Source organism: Cupressus sempervirens, chromosome 4 (assembly GCF_028749045.1).
Source record: "Cupressus sempervirens isolate cs-2001-9-10 chromosome 4, ASM2874904v1, whole genome shotgun sequence".
In the NCBI taxonomy this organism is placed as follows: domain Eukaryota; kingdom Viridiplantae; phylum Streptophyta; class Pinopsida; order Cupressales; family Cupressaceae; genus Cupressus; species Cupressus sempervirens.
This window is the reverse complement of record NC_143121.1, coordinates 354,801,567-354,816,733: the sequence shown is the minus strand read 5'-3', so window position 1 is coordinate 354,816,733 and position 15,167 is coordinate 354,801,567. Positions and strand designations below refer to the sequence as shown.

The window sequence follows — 15,167 nt, the reverse complement described above, 5'->3', positions numbered from 1 at the left end:
TTTCAATGACCTCATTGAAACCCCGAGTGCTCATAGGTCAAATAGAACTAGTAAAGAAAAATGTAAGCAAGCCTTGAAGAAAAATGAGTCTATAGAATTTGAGAATTCTATTGTGAAAACCACTAACGAGTCTTCTTCCAAAAGAACTCATGACTCTCAAAGGCATGGTCAAGTAGCTGAGGAAGAAGGCATATAGGTTGAATAGGTAGCTCAAGGAATCCAATGAATTTTCTATCAAAGTCATGCATGCTTGCTTTATCACCCTTTGCATACTTTAGTAGAAAATAACTGGCACAAGGCCAAGACAAATGAGGACTACAAGGAATTGTTTGAGTTTATTAAGTAGGAGTGGACCACTGCACTGCTTTCCAAGTGGCTAGGTGGAAATGATAAAAATTAAATTTTAATGTTTATGCTAAGATTTTTTTGTCAGTTCTGTAGAAGCCTATATGGTTGTTTAAACTATTTATGAAAACCTCTAGTGATACCCACCTTGTGAGGTGATATGTTTATGTTTACTTCTAGTTTAAAGGCTATCTTGATAACACTTTTAATACTCTACTTTATGGGTTATATTATGTTTTTAATATAGGTAAGAGTAGGATTTCTCTTTTTGTTGTGATTGCGCTAGTTCCGATCAATGTTTTATTCATGTGTTAGCTCTGTTGTTCCATGAGCCAAAACCCTCTTGTTTCCTTTATTTATAAAAAAAACATACATAATTGTATTTGTATCACATTCATTAGGCATTCCATTTCACTAGTTTGTTGGTTAATATAATAGGGATTAAATCCCAAACAATTACCATGAATTGGCAATATGAAGAATGGTTATTCTGGATTGAATTTTATAGGAACTTAATAGTATTCTCAATCCTTTACAGCTATTATATACATAATAGTCAATATTTTAGAAGGATATTGGAAACTATTTGAGGAATTCTCAAACAAATGTTCATTAAAAAAAAAAAAAATGATTCAAATACATTGGAACAATGTATAGTTAAGGCATTAGTTAATAAACATCATTATTAAATGATATATGAAATGACATTCCAATAGGCTATTGAGCATGACATATAAAGTGACATTCCAATAGGATATTTAGCACTCTTATCAGTTTTATAAAGTGTGTAGAATGTGTATAAGATTAGAATCTTTAGAACACAATATTATTTTTCTTAAACATCATAAGGGCTTCTTTTGGTAATGTTTTCTAAAATGTAAACAAAAAAGAAGATTGTTAATTAAAGAGATCAAATTTCCACAATCCATTTCATAATTGATTTGTTTCTGGATTTGATTGTGTAAAGGTTTTTACCATCAATGTTTTGAATCACACTACGTGATCCATTTCTTTAAAATCCTTGGTTGATTAGAGATTGACATCAACTTATCATCATATCTATTGTATATTCTTTCCTAAAAAACTACTATATATTCTTTCCTATTTTTAGTAAAGATCTCGAATCAAGTTTCAATGTTTATTGAACATTTATGACCTCTTTAGTTACCGATATGGAAAAATAGGCCATGTTCAACTATCTTGAAGTTGCTGCAACTAATACATGTAAAACCAAAGTAGGCTTAGTATGAATGTGTGTGTGTGTTTCATGAAGGCATATGGTTGTATTTGGACGAAGATATATACATTTAGCTTGGTAAATGCAAAATGAGCTAAATGAAGAATCAACCACTTTGTAAATTTTCATTAAGCCACACCTCATCGACCAAATTGATAAACCCTGCAAAACTTCCTTACCTTTTTATCTCTTATGACCATTCTATATTAGATATAGAAATATTTGCTTCCCTTAAGTTTGAGGCCATTTTCTTGATAAAACTTCAAACAAAGAACATTCCATCAACATGTGACAAATAATTTTTTGCACTAAGGCCAACAAATATCTAATCTAATTTTCTTATATTAATCAAAATTTCTTATATTCTTTATTTGGATGCACCAACTTGGAATTGGAATATGAGTAAAATAGGAATATGTATTCTAATTTTGGTCCAAAAATGAGCATTTACAATTCCACCCAAATAGGTGGAATTGAAATATGTTTCCTATTCCACTTTTATTTATTTCAAAAATCATAAATTTTTGGGTCTCACAATTCCCCATCAAATTCTTGCTGAAAGAAATGTGTACCCCCATTTTCTATTCAGAATTACTATTCCTATTCCCATATTTATATTCCAATGGCCAAACATGCCTTAAAACTTACTTTGGAAGCTTAATTCACACTCCTCCACTCAGACATAATGATGACTTCGTAGATAGTTTTCGTCAAAATAAATTCTCTAGTGCCTAGAACAATGGCTTCTAACTCCCGCTTGGAACATGGCTTACTGTTATTAATGCATAGTATATCAAGAGCAGAATTGTGGAGGCCAATTTGAGGGAGATTGGAGGGCTTTGTTAGCTGTTTGCATTTCTTTAATGGCTGCCAAACCCTTCCTTTGTGGTTGTTCAAGCTGAGGGAAAGGCGTGGAGATTTGGAGGAGGCTGGAAGTCCATTTTGGTGAGTTAGCGCTGCTGAATTTGAGGTGTCTAGGGTTCGAATGTTGAAGGATTTTCATTTTGTGAAGAAAAAATCAGATCTAGAGGTGTGTCAGCTTATTAGGTTTCTAGATTGTTGTTTTCCATTGTTAGTTAACTATTGTTAACTCCTGATGTTGTGGGTATGATGGAAATCGCATTGCGAGGTACTTTGATAATTTGGGTTGTCTTTATTTTTATTATAATTTGTATTTCCAATAATGGAGTAGTTCTAAAAATCATTTCTAGTTGTGAGAATTTCTGCAATATCATGTTTGAAGCATATTTCTATTATTAATTGCTGCAAATAAGTTTACCATAAGAAACACATTTGGCATCTCCGTCTTCTTCACTAAACAACCCAAATACATTAAACAAAAAGAGAAAAATGTTGCATGCTAATTCTCGGATCAGGATCAGAGGTGGCCTACGAATGGCTCTGACGTGTCTCTTGCATATTTGAGATGCGATGGTAGGGGTGTGGTAAGAAAACATCTGCATAAACTGAAAGCATACAGTATCTCTATAATAGGGATTATGATAGTAAGTGAGGTTTCTTTGACAAAATTAATGTCCCTCCCATAATTTTAATGAAAAGATCTATTGTTTACTACATACATATACAATAGAGTGACTATTGAGAATTGCTTTAATCAAGCCTCTTGTCTTCAGATGTTGATCCAAAAAGAGTATAATTCATTCCTCCCTTGTGCAATTTTCCTGTTCATTGGTGAATGGCATCTGCTTGTTTTGCACTTGCTCTATGCCCTTTTTTGTTTCAGGAATGCATCAATAAAATTTCACTGCTGCTTCAAAAATTAAAACCTCATCAAGGTAATATTACTCTAGTACATGGGAAAAGGCTTAATGAAGCTATTTACTGTAGTACATGAGAAAAGACTTAATGAAGCTATTGCAGTTATATCAGATAGATAGATAGATAGATAGATAGATATAGATTTAATGATCATATGAATTTATATATGTTTGTTTTATGATCATATAGATATGTTTCCTTTATAATCATTCCATGCTAGACTAAAACATTAGTTACCAATAGCTTGCAGACTGAATTTTCTTAATAGAGGTTTTATGCTGTCATATTAATGTCCGTGTACACACCTTGTATGTTTCTTCTTTGTGTTCAAGGAAAAATAGTAGAACCAACTATTTATAAAAGTGAGCGTTTATGTGCAATGTGAACTTGTTAATCTATATCAATGCAGTTCATCAACACCCTTACAGTGGCTTGAACAGGACATAGAATTTGTTACCAATCTTAGTCAAAAGAAATTCCAGCATATATAAAAGAAATCCATTCAACTCCTTATTGGACCTTTTTGCATTGTTAATATGGAAGAGAGATTGCACAGTTGTGTAGATGGATTGGCAAGGTTCTATTCATTTTTGGTCATGTGCTCAAGACTTCAAGAATGTAAAACTTGCAAGATTGATGAAATAACGTGAAAATGTTCCCATTCTTATGTGATGGTTCTTAGCTATAGAGGGAAGCTGTCAGGCAGCCTATAGCCTAAAAGATATAAGAGAGAAGTGTAAAAACATTATCTATTCTCAAAGGTGGGAGCATCTATTATATTCATATATTTTCGTTTATATTACAGTCATATTCAAATTATAGGCCTGCAGTTATGATGATTAATGCATTAAATCTCAAGCACCAGCCTTTCGACACAATTTTATTCTAGAAACTTTATCATAAATTTTTTATAAACCACCCTGATCAACAAAAACTGACACAAGTCAAAACCACCACGATGATATGGGTTGAATCCTGACCCCATCAAAAAATAGCCCAGATTTCCAACGACCTAAAACTACCTCTTTCATACTGAACTCAATGTATTTTGGCTCCTCATAATGAGTGTATGCTTTGACAATAAATTCCCCTGCAACCACTTCTATCCACCCATCACTTTGATTATTCAAAGAAGCAATCTTGATATTCAGATCTATGCTCACTCCTTCCCTCTCCACCAATAGCCGACTGGATTCCATTTCATCTCCTTCTGCAGTTATAATATTAAATTTCAGGGGACGCGCATTCCACCCATTAGGATGAGATCCAAATTTAATCAGAAATGACAAAGAGTAGTCTGTATTTGGTGACAATAGCCAGCAATCAAATCTACCTTTTATCTCCAACCATGCAAACATTTTTAATTCGGCTACTTCCTTAAAATTACAAAAACAACACTAACCCTTAAGGTTTTCATCTGATTGTGGAAAAAGAAATAATGTCAATTAATGGTATAATCTCATCACCTTGCAATATAAAATGAGAAGAATGTCTATTTCTTTGCAAGAAAGATCAAATTTTGAGGATGAGAGGCATGCCATACTACACTGTCTTATATAGAATCAAGTAAGAGAATCATCAATAAAATTTGAATATTTGAAAAGTGTAAGGAAACTTGGCAATAAAGAATATAACCGTTTCCACATAATCCATTATACATTTGAAATAAACACGGAATTAAAATCCACATGCAAGAGAATATACAACGTACCCACAAAATTGTGACACAAGATATACTTTGGGAAACCCTCATTGAGAGAAAAAACCTAGCCTCCAAAAACATCCATCACCATGTATTATTCAACAAAAAAAAATACCATTGCAATACAACCATGGAAGCCTTAATGGCCATAGCCACAACCGAGCAAACTATGTGAACAAGCATGAATCTACACATCCCATGCCATGCTTCCAACCTTCACAAATGTTCCCTTGGCTAACATGTAAAGCCTTGTCCCACTCAACTCTTGCCTTTCTCACTCTCCTTCTTGTCACTCTGCAACAACTACCCTTGTGGCTGCTTATATACTAGCAAGTCCCACAAAACCACTAAGTGATATTACATAAACCATGTCTTAAAACCATGTGCTACCTAACCCATTGACCCCACATTTAATATTAAGCATTTAATTCTTGTTTCCAATATTAAATAATTACATGAAATATTTTCACAATGTTACAGTACAACTCATCAAGAATATTCTATGAAAATCTTTATATGTTGCACGTCTATCTAGGTACAACATTACATGATAAAATAAAATAATAAAATATAACCATATTATGCAATTTGTGCAACACCCATTATCTCAACAATCTCTCACTTGTTGTATACATTGCATAGGGTCAATCCATAGCCACATAAATGAACAAGTGAACAATCCCTCCTAGCACATCCACCATCATGGATGAAAGTACACCAAGTGCTCCATCTTAGTACCTACAATAAAATCAAAGTATCCAGCATCTCAAACATGAATGATCTCACCTCTTACTATGCCACTACCACTGGACATACATAGAAGCCATCGAAAGAGAAAGCCACCCAACCTGTCACATTAGAAGATCATAAAATCCTGTACCAACTAAAATTTTAAGCACAAAAACAAATCTGATCCAAAGGTAATCACATGTATCTGTAGTTGTCAAAATATATCCATAGCTGAAATAGTACCCACAACAAGTGCCAAACCCATCCAACTATCAATAGCTCAAAGGTATAACAAGTGAATATCATATTATCAACATATCCAATCTATAATCTGCAATCACAAGCCTCAAGAGTAATACCTGCCACATATATACCAAAAAGCTCCCACTGCAAAAGATAATGTCAAATCTATAACCAATCCACTCACATCTCAAAGAAGTGAATCCATGTAGTATCAAGGACATCCAAAATACATAAATTAATATTCTACGAGAACAACTCTCATAACAAGTCTTCAATAGTCTCCTAAATTCTCCACAACCAACAAAGGAAAAAGATAAAGTAATAACCATATCATCTCTTACATGACATACATGAACACAAACCAGTGATCACAATCTCTAACCAATCTCAAACCCAATGTAAGTGAAACTAAACATCCAAGAAGATAACCAAGACCAGAGAAACCATGCAAATCATAACCTGTATCATGTCCTTCTACACACACCTCTAGATGTAAACTGTGCAAGTATGATCTCCTCTATAAAACTCCAACAAGAAGCTTCAACAACACCCAAACGATACCATATAACTAATCATGGGTGTAAGCCTCTCATAAGAAGATCAAACTCAATAAACCATTCCTAAACCAAAGAATATGCCCAATATAAAACCATCTCTCAAACTCAACCAACATAACAACATATGCACATGGATATAACCAATTCTAAACCATCTCTCAAATGAACTTTCTAGAACTAACTCATGTACCATAGCTCAAGATCCATATCCATAAAAGACAAGCATAAATATAATACAACTGAGAGAAACAATGGGCTAGACCTCTCAAGTAGCAAACCATCGAGTAGACAAAAAATGGGGAATGATAATGCTCATCAAGATACCCAAGTCTCCAACCAAGACTCATCTAAGAACAATCTCCTCTCAAGTCCATATCAGGTGACTACCCCTTGGACTTCCTACTGAAACCATCAACTGTCCCAACAAACACTTCTCTAATCTAAGAGAAATTAGCATCAACACTGTCTCTAAGTATCCATGAGCACCTATAACCAATCAATCCATGCCAACTCCAAATGCAATATAGCAATATCATGAAGTATCCAGCTTATGATCAGTGTACTCAATACTAAGAAACTAAATCAAGATCAATGTCAAAGCTCCAACCATGGCCTTAGGAACATAAACATGACAACATGATCTAACCATCTCAACCAAAGAGATAACATGCTCCATATGAACACATTATAACATGTCACAACTCTAAACACGTATCAAGAGTATACCATGACATAATAATGAAACCATTCTCATACTAAGGATAACATGTCAAATAAAAGCATAAACCACACCTTTTTCAAGAACCCTGTGAGTCCTCAAGATGCAACCATCTCCATACAGCATAAAGAAAACCATCTCCACACACCATGAAGATAACCAAGAACTCCATGAGTCCTCAAGATCTAACCATTTTCACACACCATGAAGATAACAAGTGCACTATGCAAATGTCAAATATGCTTCTATAGCAATAGGATCTAAGATGAACCTCCAACATCTACAAATGCTCAATAAATATATCAATGCCAAAAAAAAAACTCCTACTCAACTGTGGTATCAAGACACCTATGGCATCATAAAATCCATCTCCTATATGAAGATCCAAACCAAACCAATAACTAATCGTGCACTGTCACCCCATCACTGTCACAAGCTCCCACTAAACCATGTATCCAAGTTATCCATGACATAAAGATGAAAAACCATCCTCTAACCATGAGAATCAACCAAGGCATCAAACCATCAAAGAACTCAAAGTGCACATCATGAGCTCCTAAAAAAGAAATCAAATAACCATGATCATAAATCAAGAAGATATACTACCATAACTAAATAAAAAATCTAAGCTAATGAACATCAAGGATGTACTTGCATATCCAATCATGTCATGCCAAAATCTATGACACCATGATCACATCCATGAACCGAGCATCTGTCTCTCAAAGTGTCCAACCTGTCAGCATAAAATAGTCAACCACAATCCTCAACCATGACTATACTTGGTAACAACATCTCATCCCTTCTACATGAAGATAAAATCATGTGACTTAGGGCATAGACAACCCAAATTCAAGCCACCAATCTGAATATGCATCAATAATGATAAATCAATGGGCAAAGACAACCCATAACTAAGCTATAACTACAATTTGTAAGTATAGACCACTTACAACACTGCACAACTTGTAGATCCAACAAGTCATCATATATATCTAAACCAAATATTGATAACCATATCATCATGAGACCAAACTTGAGTATATAATGATATCAAAACTTAAATCTCTGATGCCATAAACTCATAATGTTAGCATAGTAAAAAAATATCTATAAACTATTTAGATCAATATATCACCAAATAAATCATGCCAAACCTGCACTAAATCTAAACCCATGTGTAGAGCTCTCCAAGAGCTTTTCGTTGACTACTTGAAGTCCAAAATCTAACTCTGTATGCCCAAGTTATGCTCTAATTTGTGCTCAAAATAAATAACATCTGCCTTTAAGGCTCTTAAAACCTGAAAAAATCTCAAAATCATAAAACCAAAACTATACCATGTTTTAGTGCTCTAAATTAGTTTTCCAACGCCTATAAGAACTCTAAAATCTAATATTCTGAGATAAAATTATGGCCATTTTACCAAGACAGTCTTTTTACAATTTTTAGTGTGATTTTTCATTTTTTTTTTCTATGACAAAAATTCTGACGGGATTAAATTTGATGGCCATCATGGGTTGAAATCAAAAAACTCTTTCATTTCCTCTTAACATGGCCAAGCTAAGGCATATTATATATCAAAATTTATGGAAATGTTGACCCAGATCCAATGGTGAGGTCTGTTTTTACCCAGGAGGCCATTTCTGCAAGCTCTTCCCTAAAACCCTCATTTAAATGAAAGATTCAAAAAATCTTTTTGTCCAAAAAATTTCACATGCCCAAATCTTTTAACATTCCATCATAACAAAAAACTCAAAGCCCTCAAATCTGCAATAAAAAATCATATATCTTGCCCCCTCTTTTTTTTATTTTTTTAAAAAAATCCTCTCATGCATTCTCATGGATTCAATCTAGGGTTACAATAATAAAACCATAGCTCCGATATCACTTGTAAGGAAACTTGACAATAAAGAATATAACCGTTTCCACATAACCCATAATAGATCTGAAATAAACACATAATTACAATCCACATGCAAGAGAATATATAACATACTCACAAAATTGTGACACAAGATATACCCTGAGAAACCCTCATTGAGGGAAAAAAACTTAGCCTCCAAAAGCCTCCATCACCATGTATTATTCAACAAAAAAAAATACCATTGCAATACAACCATAGAAGCCTTCATGGGCATAGCCACAACCGAGAAAACTATGTGAACAAGCATGAATCCACACATCCCATGCCATGCTTCCAACCTTCACAAATGCTCCTTTGGCTAACTTGTCAAGCCTTATCCCACTAAGTCTTTCCTTTCTCACTCTCCTTCTTGTCACTCTACAACAACGACCCTTGTAGCTGCTTATATAGTAGCAAGTCTCACAAAACCACAAAGTGGTATTACATAAACCATGTCCTAAAACCATGTGCTACCTAACCCACTGACCCCACATTTAATATTAGGCATTTAATTCTTTTCCCCAATATTAAATAATTACATGAAATATTTTCACAATGTTAGAATACAACTCATCAAGAATATTCTATGAGAATCTTTACATGTTGCACGTCCATCTCAGTACAACATTGCATAATAAAATAAAATAATAAAATATAACAATATTATGTAATGTGTGCAAGACCCATTATCTCAACAAAAACATTGAAACACATTCGATTTACCTTACTCCTACTTTGATTGTGGTCAAAAGCCAGGGAACAATATGTATAGGTAAATGGAGATAAGTCCTTGCTCGGGGTTTCCATAAGGGAGTTCTGACTAACCCAATTGGCATCTGGTTTCACCATGAGCCATTAATCGGGCTTTAATTATTTTCTTGAATGACAAACCAGTAATGAAATTATTTTAATGATGCTTTAAAAGAAAAAATTTCTATAATATAATTGGCTTCAAGGAACACAATTGATCTTGAGTATACATTTGTTAGGTCCAGGATTGTTAGCTGTTTAAGATTGATGGACAAGCTTTCCAACAAGGGATATCCCAATAACTAAAAGACTGCACCCAATTGCAAGAGGAATCAAGAAACCCTATAAACTAGCAAAACCTAAAAGTCTTACCCAACAATAGAGTCTTCCTTAATCTATTGGGTGCACTAACACAACTTTCAGATAGATAACAGCTAAACTCCAAAATAATTTTTGGTTTCATTTTGTTTCAACTTTAATAGTGCCAAGTATAAATCCTACAGTGCCTTCATCGAATACAGAGCAATTTAAGGGGGAAAAAGATTGTAGGTTAAAAACTCTTCAACTAAGAACTGGCATGATGAATTTTAGGTTAACATTCATCTAAAAATATTCTCTCTGGATATTAAATGACATACACGAGCCACTAGAATTAGTTATATTGGGATCAATTGAAAGGAATCTATATATCTCATAAACCTGGAATTTGCAACTTCACCAGGATTCCACCTCCAATAACGTTGGTCATCACCCCAAATGATTGATAAGTCTCTCGAAGATAACATACAACACACTTTGCAGTTGGCCTTTGTAGCCAGAATCTCTGCACGTTTCAACAAATTGTGTGAAAAGATTAAAGGAAAAACAAAACCAACAAGAAAACAAATAAAAGTTGTGTACTCACATGGGTTCCTCCGTTGAGAAAGATTGATTGATAGAGGAGAAAATAGAGTTGTTTCTTGGAAGAGAAAGTGATGGGAGAAATTGAATTAGCAAGCATTTGGGTATAATGGGTAGGAAGCCATTTATCCCAGAGAGAGTTTGAGGACATTGCAGATCTGAAAAGTTTTGAGACTGCTACGAGTCGGCAGGCATCATGAGGAGTTGCAAATAACAAGATAAGAGATGTGTAGTTCTTTGGTAACTCTTTCATCTTCTCCTTTTTCTTAGTAATCTAAAACACAGAAAAGTAAATAGACCAAGAGCCAAGGCAGTTTGAACAACGTGGATTTCTAGAGGCAGGCCTCGAATTTGACAGTCTCACCGAATCTATCTATAAAGTTTTTTTTTTATAGATAATTGACTATTTTAATCTATTTTCCAATTTGATGTAACAATTAGAGCTAATGGACTGACCGATAGGCGCAGTTGTTAATGCGTACATGGGATGCTGAACTTCTCCGTATTACGTTCCTATAAAGTATTAATCAAAATTCTTAAAGATTAGAACAAGGGACATAACATAGGGAGCAATAATTAGTTGATGGCAGTAGCAACCTCAATATATTTTGTGATGAATACTCATGAGGGCAACAATTACTTCATGCCACTGTCTAGTATGAAGGATCTAAAGGCATGCCTTAGACAAAGATCGATCATTGGATGTGATGATCAATGTTTAGACAAATAAGCCAAGGATAATACTAATTAGAGGAATATTGTACAGCATAAAATACTAATAATTCAATAAATTCTAACCTTAATACTATCAATCAATTATTAAGAATCCCTAATATCGGTGACGACTAAATTTCCTTTGGAACTCTGGTTAGAAGAAAACCTCCCAAATTTGCTTTAAAATTTCGTTTATTAGAAAAAAAACACCGATTCGCATTTGAATTCCATTTTATTTTCTTGGATATGCAAATTGCAACTAGAGTAACAGAAGAAGCCACAACAATTCTTTACATGATACTAAACTTACAATTGCAGAACATTTTTTCGTACTAACTAATTGCTCCTTATAAATTCCTGATTGGTGTTTGGAGAAGGCTTTGCACTCAGAACCAAACCCATCATAATTTTGCTGGACTTCCCCAACAGACTCCTATTTTACATCTACTTGCCTTTTCGTGGGCAATCAAAAGAATTGTGGCAAAAAATTAGAGGACTTGCACAATTTTGATGCAGGCTAAATTTGCTTAAATTAGTACAGAGTATATCTTTTGGAAATGATGTGATTTGATTGGTTACTATTCAGGAAAATCATCTCTGCAAATCTTACAGTACTCCCTGAGGTTGTTGCAGACTTACAGTTTAATTGTAGGCTACTTTCCGAAGGTGTCCTGCAACCAAAAATATCAACATTGGAAAGTGTTAAAATGGAAAACTTGGTTCAAACCATCACTTGAAGATCAGAAACACTAACCCGGATCTCAAGTGCGTAAGCATTATACTTTTAATCACATTTCATACCCACCCCGAACATTTCAAAGAGCCTATTTCAAGAAAGTGCAGTAATAAGCAAATTTGTAGCGATATCTCGCCAAAGCTCCAGACAGAGATGGAAGTGTTGAAGGTAGAGGTAGCACTGAAAAACCATTTTTTATTTCTTCTTAGAGAATTATTCCTCCACACATTAAAGTGACAATTTGCAGAAGTTAGATTTTGGACTATAAATAGAGAAGCCCAACAGCACACGTAGCAGAAATTGCATTGAGAGGCGGCAGCCACTATTAGTTTGGAGATACCATAGTTTGACACTTGCAGGCAGCTCAAAGCTCTTCGGATTAGTAGACTTTGTCTAAGTCCTCTAAAATAAAATTTATTTTAATATATGTTTCAGCATCACTTCAAACAAATTATTATAATAACATAATGTATACTCAACAACAATATTAGAATTAGAATTAGAATTAGAATTTATTCAGTCAAGTAAACTGTTGGCTACTAGTAGTTACCTATTTTGTAATTTTGAGAAATTAAAATTACAAATTTTTCCATATTTTTTTTTTAATAAAACAGTTTGCTAAAAAAAAGAAGAAGAAAGAGTGTCATTTTGAACTTCAAAATATAAAATAAGTTTAAGGTGTACACCCATTGTTCAATCGCAAATTTATAATTTTTATGTCATGTTTTGACTTAAGTTATATTAAGCTTTGTTGCGATTATATAACCTTTGAGTTTATTTCATTGTTTAGCAATTGAATTTCTTTTTTTCTCATGTAATTTTAGTGCAACCATTTTATATTTGATTTATTTTTCTGGATGCATTTTCATTTCATCTAATATGTATGTGCATATTGTTTTTAAGTAAAATGTGTATTGAAGGAGAAACTACAATAATTTCATGTGGAAAAAGTTTAAGGAGGCATATGCAAAGTCACAAATGATTGTGTTTGGTGGACCTGTTAAAATCAACAAGATTCTCTCTTTAGTCCACGCATCACCTAGAAGATATGCTCTAACCTACCTTCCATAACATCTGATATTTTAGCAAGAAATCTAAAATTATCTCACAGACCCTAAATCACCACATAATGTGAAACATTTGGATAGGTGTAAGCAAATCTAATAGTTACAAATTGAAGATGCATTGTCCTTATACCTTAAACAATTTATTTTTATCTACCTCTTCTTTTTTCAACTTGAATATTCTTCACAAATGGTGTTGCATGTTCTTAAAGAATAACAACTGTGACAACACAATATTAATTAACTATAGAATTTTAATATTATTAGATGACACTAAAGCATGTAAAAAATTATGTAATTACAATTTAATTGATGTAAGATATATCACTATTTGGGTTGGCTATATGGTCATAGATTAAGAATTTTTTAGCCAAACAAAAGCAAATAATTGTGTTTGCAGTTTTGAAGTATTCTTTTATTTTTATCAAAACCTAACTTCTTCAAGCCATGACTTCAATGACCTTATGCTAGACATGTGACTTAGCATGACCTATGCTAGATGTTGAGCTATCATTATGCACGATGCTAAATGATAGGAATTCTTGTGAACTCCTCTCTTGAAAAGTTGATCTTGTGAATCAACTCCAAGGTTCTGGGTGATCTTGTGACCTACTAGAATATGTTCAATTGAAGATAAATGTGATTGTTCACAAGGAGGCTTTTGCTAGTTTGTTTAATTTTGGATGAGATGAAGAATCTACACACTGCTTCAAAATAAAACACGCAAAAAAGAATTATGTTTTTGTATTTTAATATTTTTTATTTTTTATTTTTTATGAATGTAATCTAACAATGCAACTAGTATGAAGTCCTATTATAAGAAGGGGGTTAATAAAAAAAAAACAAAAATTTAAAGAAAATAAGATGAAAATAAAATCATAACAGATATAAGCTACGTAAAGCAACACGTTTGTGAGTTAAGCTTTGAAAGAAATCGATGGATAACCAATGAATAGAGCATCACTTCCTCAATTCCACTGATGCAATCATTGGTGGAAAACTTAGTAATTGTATGATATTTCACTCTTCATCAAATCGCAAGGCCACAAAAAGTGTGCTCATGTGAGACAAAAAGTTATGCAGACACAATTTGGTGATTTCTTCTCAAGCTAGATATTCGTCAAAACTGTAGCAAACACCAGAACTAATAAATCACACAACTAGAAACATAGCAATAAACTTTTGGCTCAATCACAATTCCATAAACATAAATTCACAAAAAAATGACACATTTAGGCAAGAATCACTACACTTCAAATGCGAGCGCCAAAAACATAATTTTATTGCAAAATAATAATTGCCCCAATTACATATTACAATGGAGTATTTATAAGAAATTGTCTCCTCAATTTGTGTTGAGAGTGAGAGATATCTTCATGCAATAATATGCTTTTAATTTAATAAAACAAACTAATTATATACAAACTAACAATCTAACTGGTGCTTAGTAGGACTCCATCCATTTTATATTTATTAATTGGATGGATGAGCCTTTACATGTCAAAAAAAAAGAATTTATGAGAGGAGAAAGAATTAGAAAGCCTTCAGTCAAAGTGTAAGTGTCTCAAAGTGCCAAAAATGGGAGCTAATCCTTCATTGGGCATCTCTCAGAGTTAAACTGTCGTTAGAATGTGTTTCCAATGCATGAAAAGCTCTATTTTTGGAACTGACAGTTAATTGTCAGCGCACCTCTAGAAAAGTGCATCTGCGGACGTGCAGACGTGCACACCTCAAAATTGTCCAAAATCTCAAAATTTTACCGAGTGTCAAAATTGAAATTTTGGCTTTT

The 15,167-nt window shown here is 33.5% G+C and overlaps 1 pseudogene; it reads right to left on the bottom strand.

Moving 5' to 3' along the window:
- Positions 1-4,305: 4,305 nt before the first annotated feature.
- LOC149561519 (putative F-box protein PP2-B12) lies at positions 4,306-11,117 on the bottom strand (annotated as a pseudogene).
- Between the last annotated feature and the right edge of the window lie 4,050 nt (positions 11,118-15,167).